This window comes from Hydra vulgaris, chromosome 02 (assembly GCF_038396675.1).
Source record: "Hydra vulgaris chromosome 02, alternate assembly HydraT2T_AEP".
Taxonomy (NCBI): domain Eukaryota; kingdom Metazoa; phylum Cnidaria; class Hydrozoa; order Anthoathecata; family Hydridae; genus Hydra; species Hydra vulgaris.
Genome location: NC_088921.1, coordinates 44,634,667 through 44,650,027, shown reverse-complemented (window position 1 = coordinate 44,650,027; position 15,361 = coordinate 44,634,667). Strand labels below are relative to the sequence as shown.

The following is a 15,361-nucleotide window of genomic DNA, read 5'->3' as shown; positions in this document are numbered from 1 at the left end:
AAAAAATGGACCGTATTAAGACTATGTTCCAAATATCGTTCTACGGGAAAGTTGGATAAGTTTGGATAAGTTGGAAGTTGGAAGCAGATAACAAAGGTGGAAGACCGCGTTCCACCACTTCTAGAGAGGATTCTATGATCGTCAGATCCGTCAAAAAGGATCCCTGGATATCATCAGTCGAGATACAAAAGCAATTAGAGCTGCCTGTATCGGACCGAACAATCAGACGACGTGCTGTTGAAGCCGGATTGTTTTCTCGACGCCCTGCAAAGAAACCGCTGATTTCACTAAAAAACCAGAAGAAAAGACTCCTGTTTGGTACATCTCATATTGACTGGAATGTGCAGAAATGGCGAACTGTCCTGTTCAGTGGTGAATCGAAGTTCGACATCATTGGGAGCGATGGCATTTGCCGTGTACGTCGACCGGCCGGAAAACGCCTCGGAACCTGTGGGAGTCAACCGTAGAATTAATCATGAAGGTGTTTGTAATAAGGATCAACTGTTTGAACAAATCCAAAAGGCCTGGGCAGCGATTCCACAAAGTTTCATTGATCACCTGATTAAATCTATGTCTTGAAGATGCAAGGCTGTGATCAACAACAAAGGATTCGCCACGAAATATTGATAGCGAAATACAGCTTGGTCAACATTTTGTCAAGTTGCACTTGTTTTGTCCAGAAGGAAATCAACTTTTTTTTATTACTTTTGATTAATTTATAAATTTTCGTGTACAAATAATGAACTTTGTTGTGAAAAAAATTTGAAGAACTTTGTCTCTAAACAGTTACATAGTTATTTCTCTAAATTGAAAAAATGCAGCACTTTTATATAAAGAAACTAAATAAGCATTATTTGGTTGCACTCGTTTTGTCCGATACTGTATATGTATATATATATATATATATATATATATATATATATATATATATATATATATATATATATATATATATATATATATATATATATATATATACATATATATATATTTGTGTGTGTGTGTATGTGTGTGTGTGTGTGTGTATGTGTGTGTGTGTGTGTGTGTGTGTGTGTGTGTGTGTGTGTGTGTGTGTGTGTGTATTTTATCAACTTTTTGCTCCCCAAACGTGGGAGCAAAAAGTTGATAAAATATTTTATGTATTATTCTTTAATAAACAATAACCACTTCGCGTTCAAAAAATTATGAACTTATAAAACTTGAACCCCCTCAAATTGAGGCAAGTTCAAACTTTATATAGTTTGAACCTGCATCCTTCTTTGACATCCTTCTCTCTATCTGTAAGATAACTTTTAATCCAGGAATAGGTTATATTATTTATACCATAATATTTAATTTTTTTTAAGAGAAACTGAAAGTTACAAAATATGAGATAGAGGTTTGGTTAAACTAGTTTTGTTAAAAATAACTAAATTAGAGATTTCATCATTTATTTGGGATACTTTTTTTTAAAAGAATATGCTGTTTTGAAAACATTTGAGTATTTTAGGTAGATTTTAAATGATTCTAATAATGGTGTTATTTTATTGGCAAGTTTCGTACTATCATTTGTAAAATACTTGTTGAACTCTTTTGAGATTAGGTTTTGATAGAATATATCAGTATTATCGATATAAATTCCCTTAGGCAGTAAAGATGTAATATTCTTATCTTTTCCGATTATGCCATTAATTATGGACCATGTTTTTTTACTATTAAATTTATATTTTGAAATTAGCGTACTGTAATAGCTTTTTTTTGCACTTTTAATAGGTGTTTGGTATAGGTATTTTTTGTGATTTATTCATTTCTGTGTTTTTTATTACTTAGAAGTTTATTGCATAGTTTTTGTACCTTTTTTTATCATTTCAATAGTGATTTACTCATCCAATGATTAGCAATTGCTTTTGCCTTCATTTTTTATATCCATATATACACAGGTTTCATTTTTATATCCTCATATAGACAGGTTTCATTTTTTATCCTCATATAGACAGTTTTTATTAAGATGCTCCAATAATGTATTTAAAAAGGTATTTAAAGCTTCGTTAGTATCTTGACATTTATATATTATCCACGTTTCTTGTTTTAACTTACATGTTAGTTCATTATTATTACTAAATATTAGGTTTTTTTCAAATTAATCACATTTGGTTAACTATAAGACGCAGTTTTTAAATAATTTACTTTTAAGAAAATAGAAAAGTGATCACTAATATTTATGTGAAATATTCCGGTTTCAAACGTTGTTTCTAGGTAGTTATTAATAAAAATATTGTCAATTACAGTTGCTGAGTTTTTTTGTAATGCGTGAGGGTTTACTTGCAATAACTTGAAATAATTTGAAACTTGCAATAATTTGATAATTTGAAATTTTTGTGTTTCAGGTGTGACATATTTTTTATTTGACAAAAGCATTTTCATGCTTTTGTCAAATAAGAATGTTTTGTAAAATATTGCGGTGATTAGAGTTTGGGACCAAAAATACCCCAAAAAGTTTGCAGCCCGTAAAATACTTTAATTTACTATCTTATACAAAATTTAAATTTGTTAATAGGCATTCAATCTTTTACGACAATTTAAAATTTTATCCCTCCCCAAAACGAAAAGTTACGACAATTTAAATTTTCCACCCTCCCTAAAACGAAAGTTACAACAATTTAAATTTTCTACCCTCCCAAAACGAAATTTAAGATAATATTAATTTCCCACCCTCTCCAAAATGGGTTGTAGATTTTACATATTAATAACTTTTGAATATTAAAAGGTTATTAGATAAAACTTAAAACCTGTCAATGAATTTAAATTTATTATAAGATAGTACAATATATATTTACAAAACACATTACATTAGGGTTTGGATAGCAAATTACTTTTTGGGGTATTTTAGTTCCCAGGCTTCAATCACCGCATTTTTTTGCAAAGCATTTTTATTTGACTTAAGAATGAACCTGTATAAATATGTAGTTTATATATTTGCAATACCAAAGAGTGTCATATCCAAAACATCAAAAAATCCTAAGTCCGCCACTGATCATTATCATAATTTCAATATATATATATATATATATATATATATATATATATATATATATATATATATATATATATATATATATTATATATTTATTTTTTAGATTGCATCTTCTTTATCCAATTCTTTAAATGCCTGGTGCTAATTGTTCTATTTATGGATGCAGTACTTCTAGGAGGCATAAGGGAGTTTCAATATTTAAAATTCCTGCATCTAACGAGAGTTTTAATACTTCTTAGAGGAAAAATCTAATAGCCATTATTCTAAAAGATCGTATTCAAGATATAAATTTGAAGGCTCAAATAGAAAGTAAGAGTATGTTTATTTGTGAAAAGCAAAAATCTTCCAGAAATGATACTTAATAACGATAACAGAAAGTCACCAAAATCTGGATCATTACCGACTATTTGTCTACCAAAAAAAGTTTTATGTCATCAATACCTATACAAAGGAAATCTGCATCTTCAATCGTTGCTAAAATAGATGCTTCTATGATTTGAAATAGTATTAAACTTCAAATAATATAAAAGGTCAATGCGACATATTTCAGCTTCAAATCTTATTTCTGTTGTTACTTCATTTAGCCTGTGTTCTGGAATAACTGATATATTCGCATTAAAGTCAAATCCGTATATTAAACATTGTATTTCAAAAAAGTTTGATTTATTTTCATCTAGGAATGAGTTTCCCTTAAATCAGACAGTATTTTCGATCTCAGTTATGTATCATGCTGATTAAGTTAGTGTTATGCTGTTCTCAATGCAAAAGCATTGGAAAAAAAAAAAAGAAATCATAAGTTTGAAAAAAAATGTTGCCAATGCTTGTATCCCTGCTAAATTAAATGCATCAATAAAATTTACATCTCCATACCCTGAAAATAAAGAATTTACATTTAATTCTTTATTTTCCAGAGTGTTTGTCTGGAAAATAAAGAATTAAATAATAATTAAAAAAGCTTTGATGAAGCAGGAGATTGAAAATTCATCACTAGCTATAAGTAAAAGTATTGAAAGTGATTTAATTCAAATAATGTCAGGAGCTGATAAAAGCAAGATTTCTCCATTTATGAGCCTGTTTTAGAAAGAGCAGCAAAAATATTTAAAAAGCTCAAAGCAAGGGATTCGCTATCATCCAGCAATAATACGTTACTGTTTGGGATTAGCTGCAAAATTACTAGCTACTTATGAAGCAGTACGATTAAAATAATTCTGGTTTCTTAGTTTTACCAAGTCGGTTTAAAATTAGTAGCAGTTACTTGTGATGGAGCATCATCGAATAAAAAACAAATGATTATATATTTTAACGCAACTCATTTTTGAAACCATTTTCTGATACTAATGATGTTCAATTTACATGGCTAAAAGAAATTTTTTAAATACCAAAAATTAAATTTTGATTGGCTTTTTTCTATTGAATCAAGACCTGGAAATTTTTCAAAAAGTGATAGAAGTAATATGTTTATTACTTGGCAAACCCATGATGGTATAAAGATCACAGTTAATTCTGTTATTGAACTTGTCAAATTTTTAATTAATAACAATGTAAGTTATGTATTAACTGAAAGGTTGTCAGGATCCTTTAGAAAATTACTTTGGATAACAACAGTCAATTGGTAGAAGAAAAGATAATCCTTACTTGTTTGATTTTGGATTCAATTATAATACCTTTCAAAATCAACATATATTTCACCCAATTGCAGGTAACTGTCTGAATCTTAATGAATCAAACAAATTATCAATGGAGGAGAGTATGACACGTATACCACGCAGAAAATGGACTCTAAAAAATTTTTTAATAAAAAAAGTTGACTTTTTAAGTGATTTAATAAAAAAAAAACTCTTGTCTCCTTGTACTGCTGAAAACAAATAAACGAATTTGCATAAAAATGGCTATTTTCATAGCCACAAATCTTTTTAAAAACATTAAATGGCATAAAATATTGATCAGTTAATTGAGAAATTTGTTGCTAGAATAATAAATAAAAGTTTATTTTGCAGTCTTATTTTTTTGTTTTTTTTACTTTTGTTACAATCTAAACAAGCACCTATGATGCTTTTTATAGAACCTCTTAGGATATTATTTAAATATTAGGATTTTTATAGAACCTCTGATAACAATGAAATTATATTTGGAACCTAGCGCGTAATCAGGGGTAAAAATGGGTGACTTTCTTAAAGCTCATTTATTCATAGGTACCACTGGATATATAAAAAATGTATTTTTCACAAAAACTGTCATTAGAACACCATAATTTTAAAAAACATTTGATTACCTAATGTATTAGACTATTAGTTCCTCAAATTTGGTTTAGGGACTTCTAAAATTTGAAAAAAGCTCTCTAAATTTGCTGTCCTTCCTCTTATTGGGCGCACGGTGGAGCCTTTATATGTGTAGTGGTTAGATTGCTTGCATTAGAAGCAATAGATCAGTGGTTTAATCTCTGCTTTTAGCATAATAAAATTATCTGTAAAGTAAGAAATCTTAACAAAAACCTTTATTTGACATCTATTCACTTAGGTGTATGGTGTCATAATTTAATCTTGACTCAATTAAGCTCAGAGCGGTACTATATGTACATAATCTCAAATAGCTAATACAAGAGCTAATACATTTTGATAAGGGTCCTTTGGAGTTAAAGTCTTAAGGGCCTTACCTATGATTTATTGACACAAACAAATTGAAACATTTTTTCAAATTATTATTTTTAGTGACAAATAAATAACAGAGTTACTATGCCAAGTATGTTTTTGCGAAATTTGTGGCTATGAAAATAGCTGTTTTTAAATTACATTAAACTATTTATTCGAATCCAATTGATGTTTTTTTTAAATTTTGAACGGAGTGATTTTGACTTTGTTTGATTCTCTTTAAGTTTGTGGATACTTAGTTTTTCTTTTGCATATGAAAAAGATCTCACTCTAACATAAAGTGTAACCAGATGATAAAATAAATTTAAAGACAGTTCTTTGGATACTTGACTTGAGCAAAGACTACGAAGTTCAGATATGCTTGCCATAACAATACTGTTTTTTAAAATTTCGGTTACAATTAGTTCTGAATCAATTTTTTTTGCAAAACCATTACTTTGTTGGCGAAAGAGAAGCTCAACTTTTGTAAAGATTTCTAAAACAGGAGACACTTTCCACAAACCACCTCGATATTTAGCATTTACAAATTTTTGGTAAGACTTGGTGGATGTTTCAGAATTCTTAAAAAAATGTTCTATTTTACCAGCATTAAGAAGTGAAAGGCAGTCTGTGCTTAACTTTTGCTGCCATACCCGCGAACTGTGAACTCTGCAATAAAATGTACTGAATACATAACCACTTAGATACAAGATAATTTCTTTATCTCTATTTAAAAGTTCAACTGACAATAAATCATTTAAATTTACAAAAGAATTATTGTAAAATGAGTTTGTAAGAAATGCTAAAACATGATTGCATAGTTCATAGCCAAGAAGTCTAGTTGTTTTTTTAGTCAGACTGTTAATGAAAATTCCTCTATCACAATTAATACCTTTGAAAAATTGAGGATAAAACTTTTCTGCATCGCCTTTATCTTTAAAACTAGCTATTGTAGCCTCTAATAGAGATGGGTTTGTTGTGAATTTTCTAATAGCATTGCATGATTAATTCTTAACTCATTTCTATACAAATCAGGATAGCATTCGTCGTCAATCAAGGTAGTAATGCTTTTATCGAACAGACTTCGCTGAGAAGAATAGGTGGTTGAGGATTTTGTAATGTTAAATCCAAAGGGATACTTTGATGTTTTGCCTCTTGTAAGGCCTCTTTGAGATATGCACTTTTTAGAGCAAATTGTGTAAGAAAGCGTGCTTTCAACAGGTTCACTAGACAACTCCAACACCAAGGCGTCTAAATCTTTATTAAAATTTTCGTCTGCAAAAAGAAAATCATTCTCCAAAGAAAAAAATGTTTCAATATCAAATTCACCGTTGAACTCTTTGCCCGTTTTCATACTTTGTGCACTCTGTTCCTGGCCGTTCGACAGTTTTCGAGTGTTTTTAATGAATATTAGAAAAATCACATTTAGCCCAGTGTGACCAGACTTATGTGACCAGACAGTGTGACCAGACAATACGGCCTAGAGTGACCAGACTATCGGCCCAGAGTGACCGGACTATGGTTAAAATCAAGTTATACAGAAAGTATTTTGCATTTTCAAACTTTTCAAAATATAGTGTATCCATACATAAATCACCCGCAAAAAAATATGCTTGCTTTGTTCGCTACTTTCAGACGTAATAATCCTCAAGTAATTCGGAAAACTAATTTTCTTGATACATTACTTTCTAGAAACGATGCAACGGTTTCTTCCTTGCTTTCCAGTCGAGGCTTACTTATAATATTATAAGCAAATATAGAGAATTTTCTGAAATTGATAAATTTGCCCTATTTCTTGTTCCTGAAAAACATATTTCGTCGAAAACAAAATTTAATGGGTATTGAAAAAATTTAAATGAAAATTATTGCTCATAAATGTGTATTTACGTGTATTTACGCTTAAAATATTTAAACTTAATTTTTATTGATTTTTTTGTTAATTTTTTCAGGTTTTAGTTTTCATGATGCAAATAAATAAATCTAATTACGTTAAAAAAAAACTGTCCTCATTTTTATAGTTTCCAAATTTTCTAAACGAGGACGCATGGAAACGAGGATCATGCTAGTTTAATTCTGTTACAATGTATTATTTTAGAACTTATTTTGTTTTAGTAAATAAAAAAAAAACTAAAAGCATAAACAAAATATAAATTAATTGAAAATTTAAATTAATTAAAAAATTAAAAACATAAAACAAAAATTAAAAAGAAAGTAAAAATAAAACGTAGAAAAAAAGTATTTGTTGTATACGATTATGTATATGATGTATATACAGAGTAAATACAAATAGATATTATATGCTGCAAATAAATATATAAATTTGCCTAAAGATATTATAAATGCTGCTAATAAATAAATAAATTAGCCTAATGTTTTTGTTTTACATATATGATGTATATAGAGAGTAAAACCAGATATTACATAAGTAACTAATAAACTATTGAAAATATATCGAAAATTCAAACACTCTTCGAAAAGATATTTGGGAGAGAGAGGAAAAAAAGTTATTGGGGAGAATGAGGAATTTACTTTATAATATGGTTGAAACTCATGAGTTACTATGGAACGTTTTTATAATAAAAAAAATTACTTTATGAATTTAACTGATTTAGCTTATTCCTTGATATTTTTTTTTATAATAACAACTTTTTGCTTCTAAAATGATCATTCCAAATAAAAAAAACCTTAAAATATGTAAATAAATAGTTAATAAGCATATAAAGTTGATAAGCAAATATTACCCAAATTCAGTTAATGCTTTCGTCTTGTGATTTGAGTTAAACAAAAACTAAACAAATAAAACAAAACGAAATAAAGATATGTGTCTTGATTTAAAGATTTATGTAATAAACGATTAAAATTAAACCGTCGAATCGCCGTTTTAAATCTCTAATTTTGCTATAAATTCAAATTGCACAGCGGCACATAATAAGTATATTCGATATACAAACTCAGTAGGCATGAAAACAACTTTTGACTAGCCTTGATCGTCATAACAAATTTTTTCTGTTATTGCTATAAAAAACATTCACGTATTTAAAAAGACTTTCTTACATTTTATAGGTATTTCACAAAAAGTTTTTGATTTCTGCAATGCGTTATAAAAGTTTGTCTCAAGAACAATTTTATTATATGGGGATATTACAAAACTGATTAAAATTGTCGGTTAAAAGTCATTATCTCAAAAAATGCGATTTTTGGGTTTTAATACTTATGAACTGTAATATACCATATGCATCTTCTGCTAAAAGCCTGTAAATCAAATACTAATAGAAATGTATTTTTTGTCACATGACACAAAACTCACAAATCTATTGATGCAAGACATTATATCTAAATGTTTAATGAAATTTAGTTTAATTAGGTATTTAAATTTCAAACACTTGGTTCATTACATGACACTGCTAGAATATCTAAAAATAAATTTGCTCTTTTTTGAGAAACGGTAGATAGATATTATGAGTTGAATGTATGTGCAATATGCGAATGATTATGCAATATGCGGAATGTTTATGCAATATATCTAATGGTTATTTATGAAGGCCACAAAAAAAACGACATCGTGACATTTAAAAAGATTTGAGAAAGTATTAATTGATCATTTATAAACGTCTTCATATAAAGAAAACTAAAAACCAAAAAAATAAAAGTTAAAGTTAAATCTAAAGTAAAATTTTCTTTTTATTTAAAATTTTTTACTTTATTTGCTTTACACAAACTTTTATAAATGATCAATATTTACTTTCTTAAAACCTTTTAAATATTACTATGTCGTTTATACCTAGTGGCCTTCATATACTATTGCTTTTTAGGTGTTTGAACCTGAACAGGAAAATTCACTTGAAAAATAACTCATGAAAGCAAATGACATATACTATGGTTACTTGTGTAAAAATTATAAAGGGCGGGCACACTTGACTTGTGTAGACTAAAAATTATTTAAATGTTTTTACTGTAATGATCTTTTTTTTTAGTGAGAATTAATCAGATCAGATGTTAAATATATTATATATATATATATATATATATATATATATATATATATATATATATATATATATATATATATATATATATATATATATATATATATATATAAATATATATATATATATACATTTTTTTACTCATTGTATTACTCATTTATATATAACTTTTGCTTCATACACCATCGCCACATCAAATTCCATAGCTGGTTAAACCGTAAACCATAAATTGTTCACGGTTTAACCAGCCCTAACTTTTGGGCTACACTAAATACGAGGAGATTTTAAGCTTTTAATTAAACATAACCCAACAAAAATAATTATAAAAAAGTTAAAAAACAAATACAACATTGTCATTTTTAGTTTTGCCTATTATTAAGCGTACTATTTAACTATTTTCCATTTAAAGAATGTTTTGTTTATTTTGTTTATATTTTTTATTAATTAGGACTAAATAAAGTGCAGCAAATTCAATAAATTCATAACAAAATTTTTTTCAGTGTTAAAATGGTTATGATAGTGTAACTTTTTAAGTTATATAATATATAATTATAGTATAACAAAAACTTTCAAATCAAATCAGAAATTTTTATCTTAACATTTAAATCAGAAATCTCAAAAGGATTTCCGACTCAGGAAATAAAGTTGTATTGCTATATTTTTACTTATTAAGAATTAATATTTTGAATATAAAAATTCTGACTTTGCATTGTAACCTCCAATTAAATGAAGTATAATGACAATCTGTAATACGTGTTAGCATAATTAATAAGAAAAACAATAATAGTATTATATTTGATGGTTTTGATAATTAAATACTAAGTTAGCACAAGTTTTTTTAAACCATGGAGACGCTAATAAACAGTTGAGACGCTAATAAATCATAGTTTTTATTTTGCGGTTTTTATATCAAGCGGTAAAATTTCTTATTTTCCCCATTTAAGTTGCAAGCTAGATAAATTAATTTATGCAAACCTTTCAAGTTAAAGTAAATGTTTTCTTGAAATCTGTGTTAGTTGGTTTAAATGAACTCTGTCCTTGATCATATTCTTAGAAAGAGATTTCAAATCCCCTAGTCTTATCTCAATCATGAAAGTAATGATTGATATGTATAAAAGAAATTTCTGCTGGGTACGTTTTATCATTGACTATTGTAAACTGGTTCTCAAAGGTATCTCTCTATACCATAAAACCATCATTTTGTAATTTCGTTTAAACAAGTAAAAATCCTGAGCCAAACCAAACTAAAATTAGTTAACATAAGTACGTTTTGCATTACTTGAAAAATTTTCGAATTTAAATAAGATTCACTTTACATGCAGAATTATTAAAAAAAATAAATAAAATTTTAGCTTGTTTCTCTCTTGCGTTTGGTAGTACTTCTCTAACCTTTTTGGTTTTCCTATTTATTGAACTTTTTATAGATAAATCCAGTCTTCGAGATTGTTTTACAATTTTTTCTTTCTTCTGATTTTGAATACATTTTTTTAAAATGCAATGTTTTATTAAAAAAACGAGCAATATTTGAATGCTTAGCGAATATTATTTAATTATACTTCATAATTTAAAAAAACTAATAACGTACTTTAAACCATATGGTTATAAATTTTAAATTTTGAATACTAAAATGTTGATCATATTTTTGTCTGCATTCAGTAGAGTGGAACTTATTTTTTAATAAGCCTCCTCCTTAAACTTCCAAAATATGAAGTTTCCAAGGCTGCATTTAAACAAGCCATTAGAATTTTTGAAGCAATTTTTTTCAATTTTATGGTTCCTACTGTAGCGGTGGGTGTTTGACAAGCTTCAAGGCAATAAAGATAAGGGGGAGCCAATGAATAAAGATGAGGAGGAGTCAATGAAAAGTTCTAAGTACCAGGTATCTAAAAGAGAAACAGTTAAAATATTTTGTTACTCCAAAAGTTCAAATAAATATATTTAATTTTTTAAAAATAAATTATTGTGTTTAAAACCCGATATATGCCGGGTTTTTTTAATCAAGAATCAAGTTGTTAACCTTAATGAGATTTGAATAAAATTTTAAACCTGGTCAAGAGATTGTAAAGAGTTTTAAAGTTTTTAATGACACAACAGAACGTGGGGTTACTTTTGTGCAAGAAATAACACACTGTTGGTGATAAATGAAAACGTGTTCCTGCTGCTTTTGATTGTTGACAGTTATTCTCAGATTTTTGCAAAGAATCTCTTACACTATCAAAGTACTAACAGAACAAAATAAAATAGATGATAAAATAAATTTTTAAGATTTTTTTTTTAAACTTTTATATTTAAGCTACCGCTGATCGAAACAGCTAGTAATCAGGGGGAGAAGAGCAAAACTTGACCATGCAACATTATTCAGCACAATTGCAAAGTATTTTTCCACATCAAATTTGCAATATAAGGATGGGAGTTGACATGAAAGATTTAAATTTTGTCATATTTATGAGCTAGTTCTAAAGGTTGTTCTGGCCACTTGCCACTTGCACTTCCGAACATTTTTTACGTATTGTTATTCGCAATTTTTGTAAAAAAATGTTTTTAAAATAATCATGATTGAAAAGCGATTTTTTCTTAAATAAATTCTTGTTAAAGAACAAATGTCTTATTTAGTAGAACTTCTGGAGAAGACCATCAAAAGTTTTGTACTTTAAAGTCACATATAGATTGCGCAAATCAATTAGGATTGATGTGATTTCATGCATTTAGATAATTTTGAATTTATGTGAAGATTTTTATAATATTAAAAAGTCCAGCTGTTTTCTTAAATAAAGCAACCTTGGCGCTGCGGTTATAGTTCTGGCTCAGAACAAAGAGGTCTAAAATTCGGTGACGACTCTAGCTATGATAAATGAAAGTTTTACGAAAGAAGGCGTTAATTAAATGCTCTTCCGCGGAGCTCTGTAGATTCTATTAGGTCTTCTTGGAGCACCTTGATAACTAAAAAATAACTGTTTGAAACAGCTTCAAACTTATTTGAAAGTTTTTTTAAGATATGTTGTGAATATTTTAGATGATTTTGCAAAAAAACTATGAGCTTTAAAGATATAATGCAATCGAAAGCGACATAGTTCAGGTTGCTTCTGTTTGTTTTTAGATCTGTTTGCATAAGTCAGAATTCTATCAGCATAACTGCATAGTTATTTTGTGTTGCATTTTGGGTACTTACCATAACTGCCATATTGTTCTTACCATATCATCTAGAACAATACATTTGATTTAGAAAGACTGCGACAAATATTTCCCATAAGATATAAACTGTTATTTTTTTCTTTTTGTTAGGACTTACCGTTACCGACGTGTTTAGCATAAAATGTGCATTGGTTAGTTTAATGAAAATGAAGGCAAAAAATGCTTGAAGCATAGTTTGTATTTTAACATAATTATAATGAGTTTTATTATATTCTAAAAAACTTATTTTAACTTTTTGCAAGAATTTAAATTTTGAAATGCCTCATTGCATATAAGCATTTGAGCATGGATGCCATTTAAAAATTCCTTTATATGATTTAAATAATAATAATAAGAATTAAATAAAACTTTAATTTAATAAATCAATCAAGTTTTGAAATTTCAATTATCTATAATTTATATAAAATATATAATTATACATAATAGTTATTGTGTTATAAAGAATTATTATGACAACTATGGGCACAATAATCAGATTTTGAAACTTTTTTATTTATTTAAAGATAATTTTAAATAGCGGTGTTAATCTTTTAACAAAACTAAATTACCTGAAATCAATTTCTTGAAAAGTTGCACCTAGTGTTAGACACATTATTGTAATAATGTTTTTATAGACTGCGGAGATTCCCTTACGTGTAAGTAAAATCGTTGGTATAACTAAAAAGATTTTCATTCGGTGGTATCGATATTTCAGGGAAATCAGTTTTCATAAAAATTTAGCTACTAACCATGACGAAATGTTTTAATAAAAATTTTAGCTATGTAATTTATAAGGAAACTCGCAAAAGGCGAAGAAAAGTCTTTTAATCAAAAAACCTGAAAATATAAAATAAATTTAAAATGCAATTCTATAAAACACGCATAAACATTTTGAGGTCTATTATGCAGTAGGAATTATCATTGTAGTTGTTAACTTTATTCTTTTTCTTTTTTTTTAAATGTCATTACTATTTCTCTACCTTTAATACATATCGATAAAATTGGTTTTGTCAATTATGAAATTTTTTTTAGTTTTTTTTTCAATTATTAAACTATCCAAACTAGTAAGTTCTATATTTTGAGGTATTATTTTGCTTTATAAGTATTTGTTATATAAGGATCATGGTATTCAATTGAAAAAGTCGAGAATTTTTATTTTTTATTTTATGGACAATGTGAAGTGTGATATATCTGTTAGTGATGATTTGAAAAAAGTTATTAGTACAATAGATTGGGACAAGTCCGAGCTTATATTTGAGCATAAATAAAATATTTTAGTAGATGTTAATTTTATAGATATTTAATGCATTCAAGTTTTTAAGTAAAAGATTTATTGAAAATCAATCATGATGTGTGTTTCTGATGTAAATATAGAGAATTTAGTTTAGATTTATTTCTACTTTCTCGTGCAATATTAGTTTGATAACTTTGAATATAAGAAAAAGAAAGAACTTTTAGATTCTCTTGGGAAAGCATTTAGGGAAGGTATAGAGCAAGTTTTAATAATTAGCAAGTCTTTTATATAAATTCTTTTTGATATTTTTGTATTTATTGTACTTATATCGGTTTTCCAAGAAATATTTTCGTCAATATTGTTCCAAGAAATATTTTCGTCAATATTGTTCCAAGAAATATTTTCGTCAATATTGTTCCAAGAAATATTTTCGTCAATATTGTTCCAAGAAATTTCATGGTTTTGGTGCTTTTAACGTTTAAGTTATCAACTTTTAATAGTGGTAGCATGCTTGGAATATTATTATTTTGCTGGTTGTAATGAAACAAGATGTATTTTGTTTTTTCTGTATTAGATAATTTTGTAGATAATTTATTTACTTTAAACCAAATATTTAGGTTCTCAAGGTCATTGTTCACAGATTCGCCGAGGTCTTTGATTGATGGTGATGAATAAAATAAACTTGTTTCTCAGCAAACATTATTACATCAAAAAACTTTAAAGGCTTGTGGAAGATCGGGCATATAAATTAAAGATAAAAGAGGACCAAGAATGGAACTTTGCGAAATTCTATTTTTAGTAAATAAATTTAAATATTTATTATCGTTCGAAATAATACATTGCTGTCTGTTGCATTGTTTAACCAATGCAACTTTTAAACCAACCAAGAGTTGCATTTTTTATCTCGTATTTTCCCAGTATTTTTATTAAGATATCACAATTAATTGTATTAAAAGCCTTGGATAGGTCCATAAAAGTTCCCAATACAAATTCCTTTTCTCAAAAAAATTTCTTATGCTATTAATAATATCTAAAATTGCATTTTTTGGTTGAGTGTTGTGAATGAAAGCCGAATTGTTTTTTTAATTAAGAACTTGTTTTGAATAAGATATTTATACAATTTATTGTAGATTATTAATTCAAGTAATTTACAAAAATTAACAAGATTGAGACTAGTCTGAAGTTGTTTATTAAAAATGTTTTACAGGTTTTAGAAATTGGTACACTACGATACATTCGAACTTTGGCAGTTTTATATGTTCCTAAGCACTTTTTGTATAGCATCATTATTATTTCATCCAAAAGAGAACAAAATGTTTTTAGTTAATCA

General features: G+C 27.4%; 1 protein-coding gene across 1 annotated transcript in view; it reads right to left on the bottom strand.

Annotated features, from left to right (window-relative positions):
* LOC105850865 (ras and EF-hand domain-containing protein homolog) overlaps nt 1–8,500 on the bottom strand; it is a 65,918-nt gene extending 57,418 nt beyond the window's left edge. The window contains exon 1 of the mRNA XM_065791063.1: nt 8,382–8,500. The gene's annotated coding sequence lies outside the window, so the exon portion shown is untranslated. The remainder of the gene's footprint in view (nt 1–8,381) is intronic.
* Between the last annotated feature and the right edge of the window lie 6,861 nt (nt 8,501–15,361).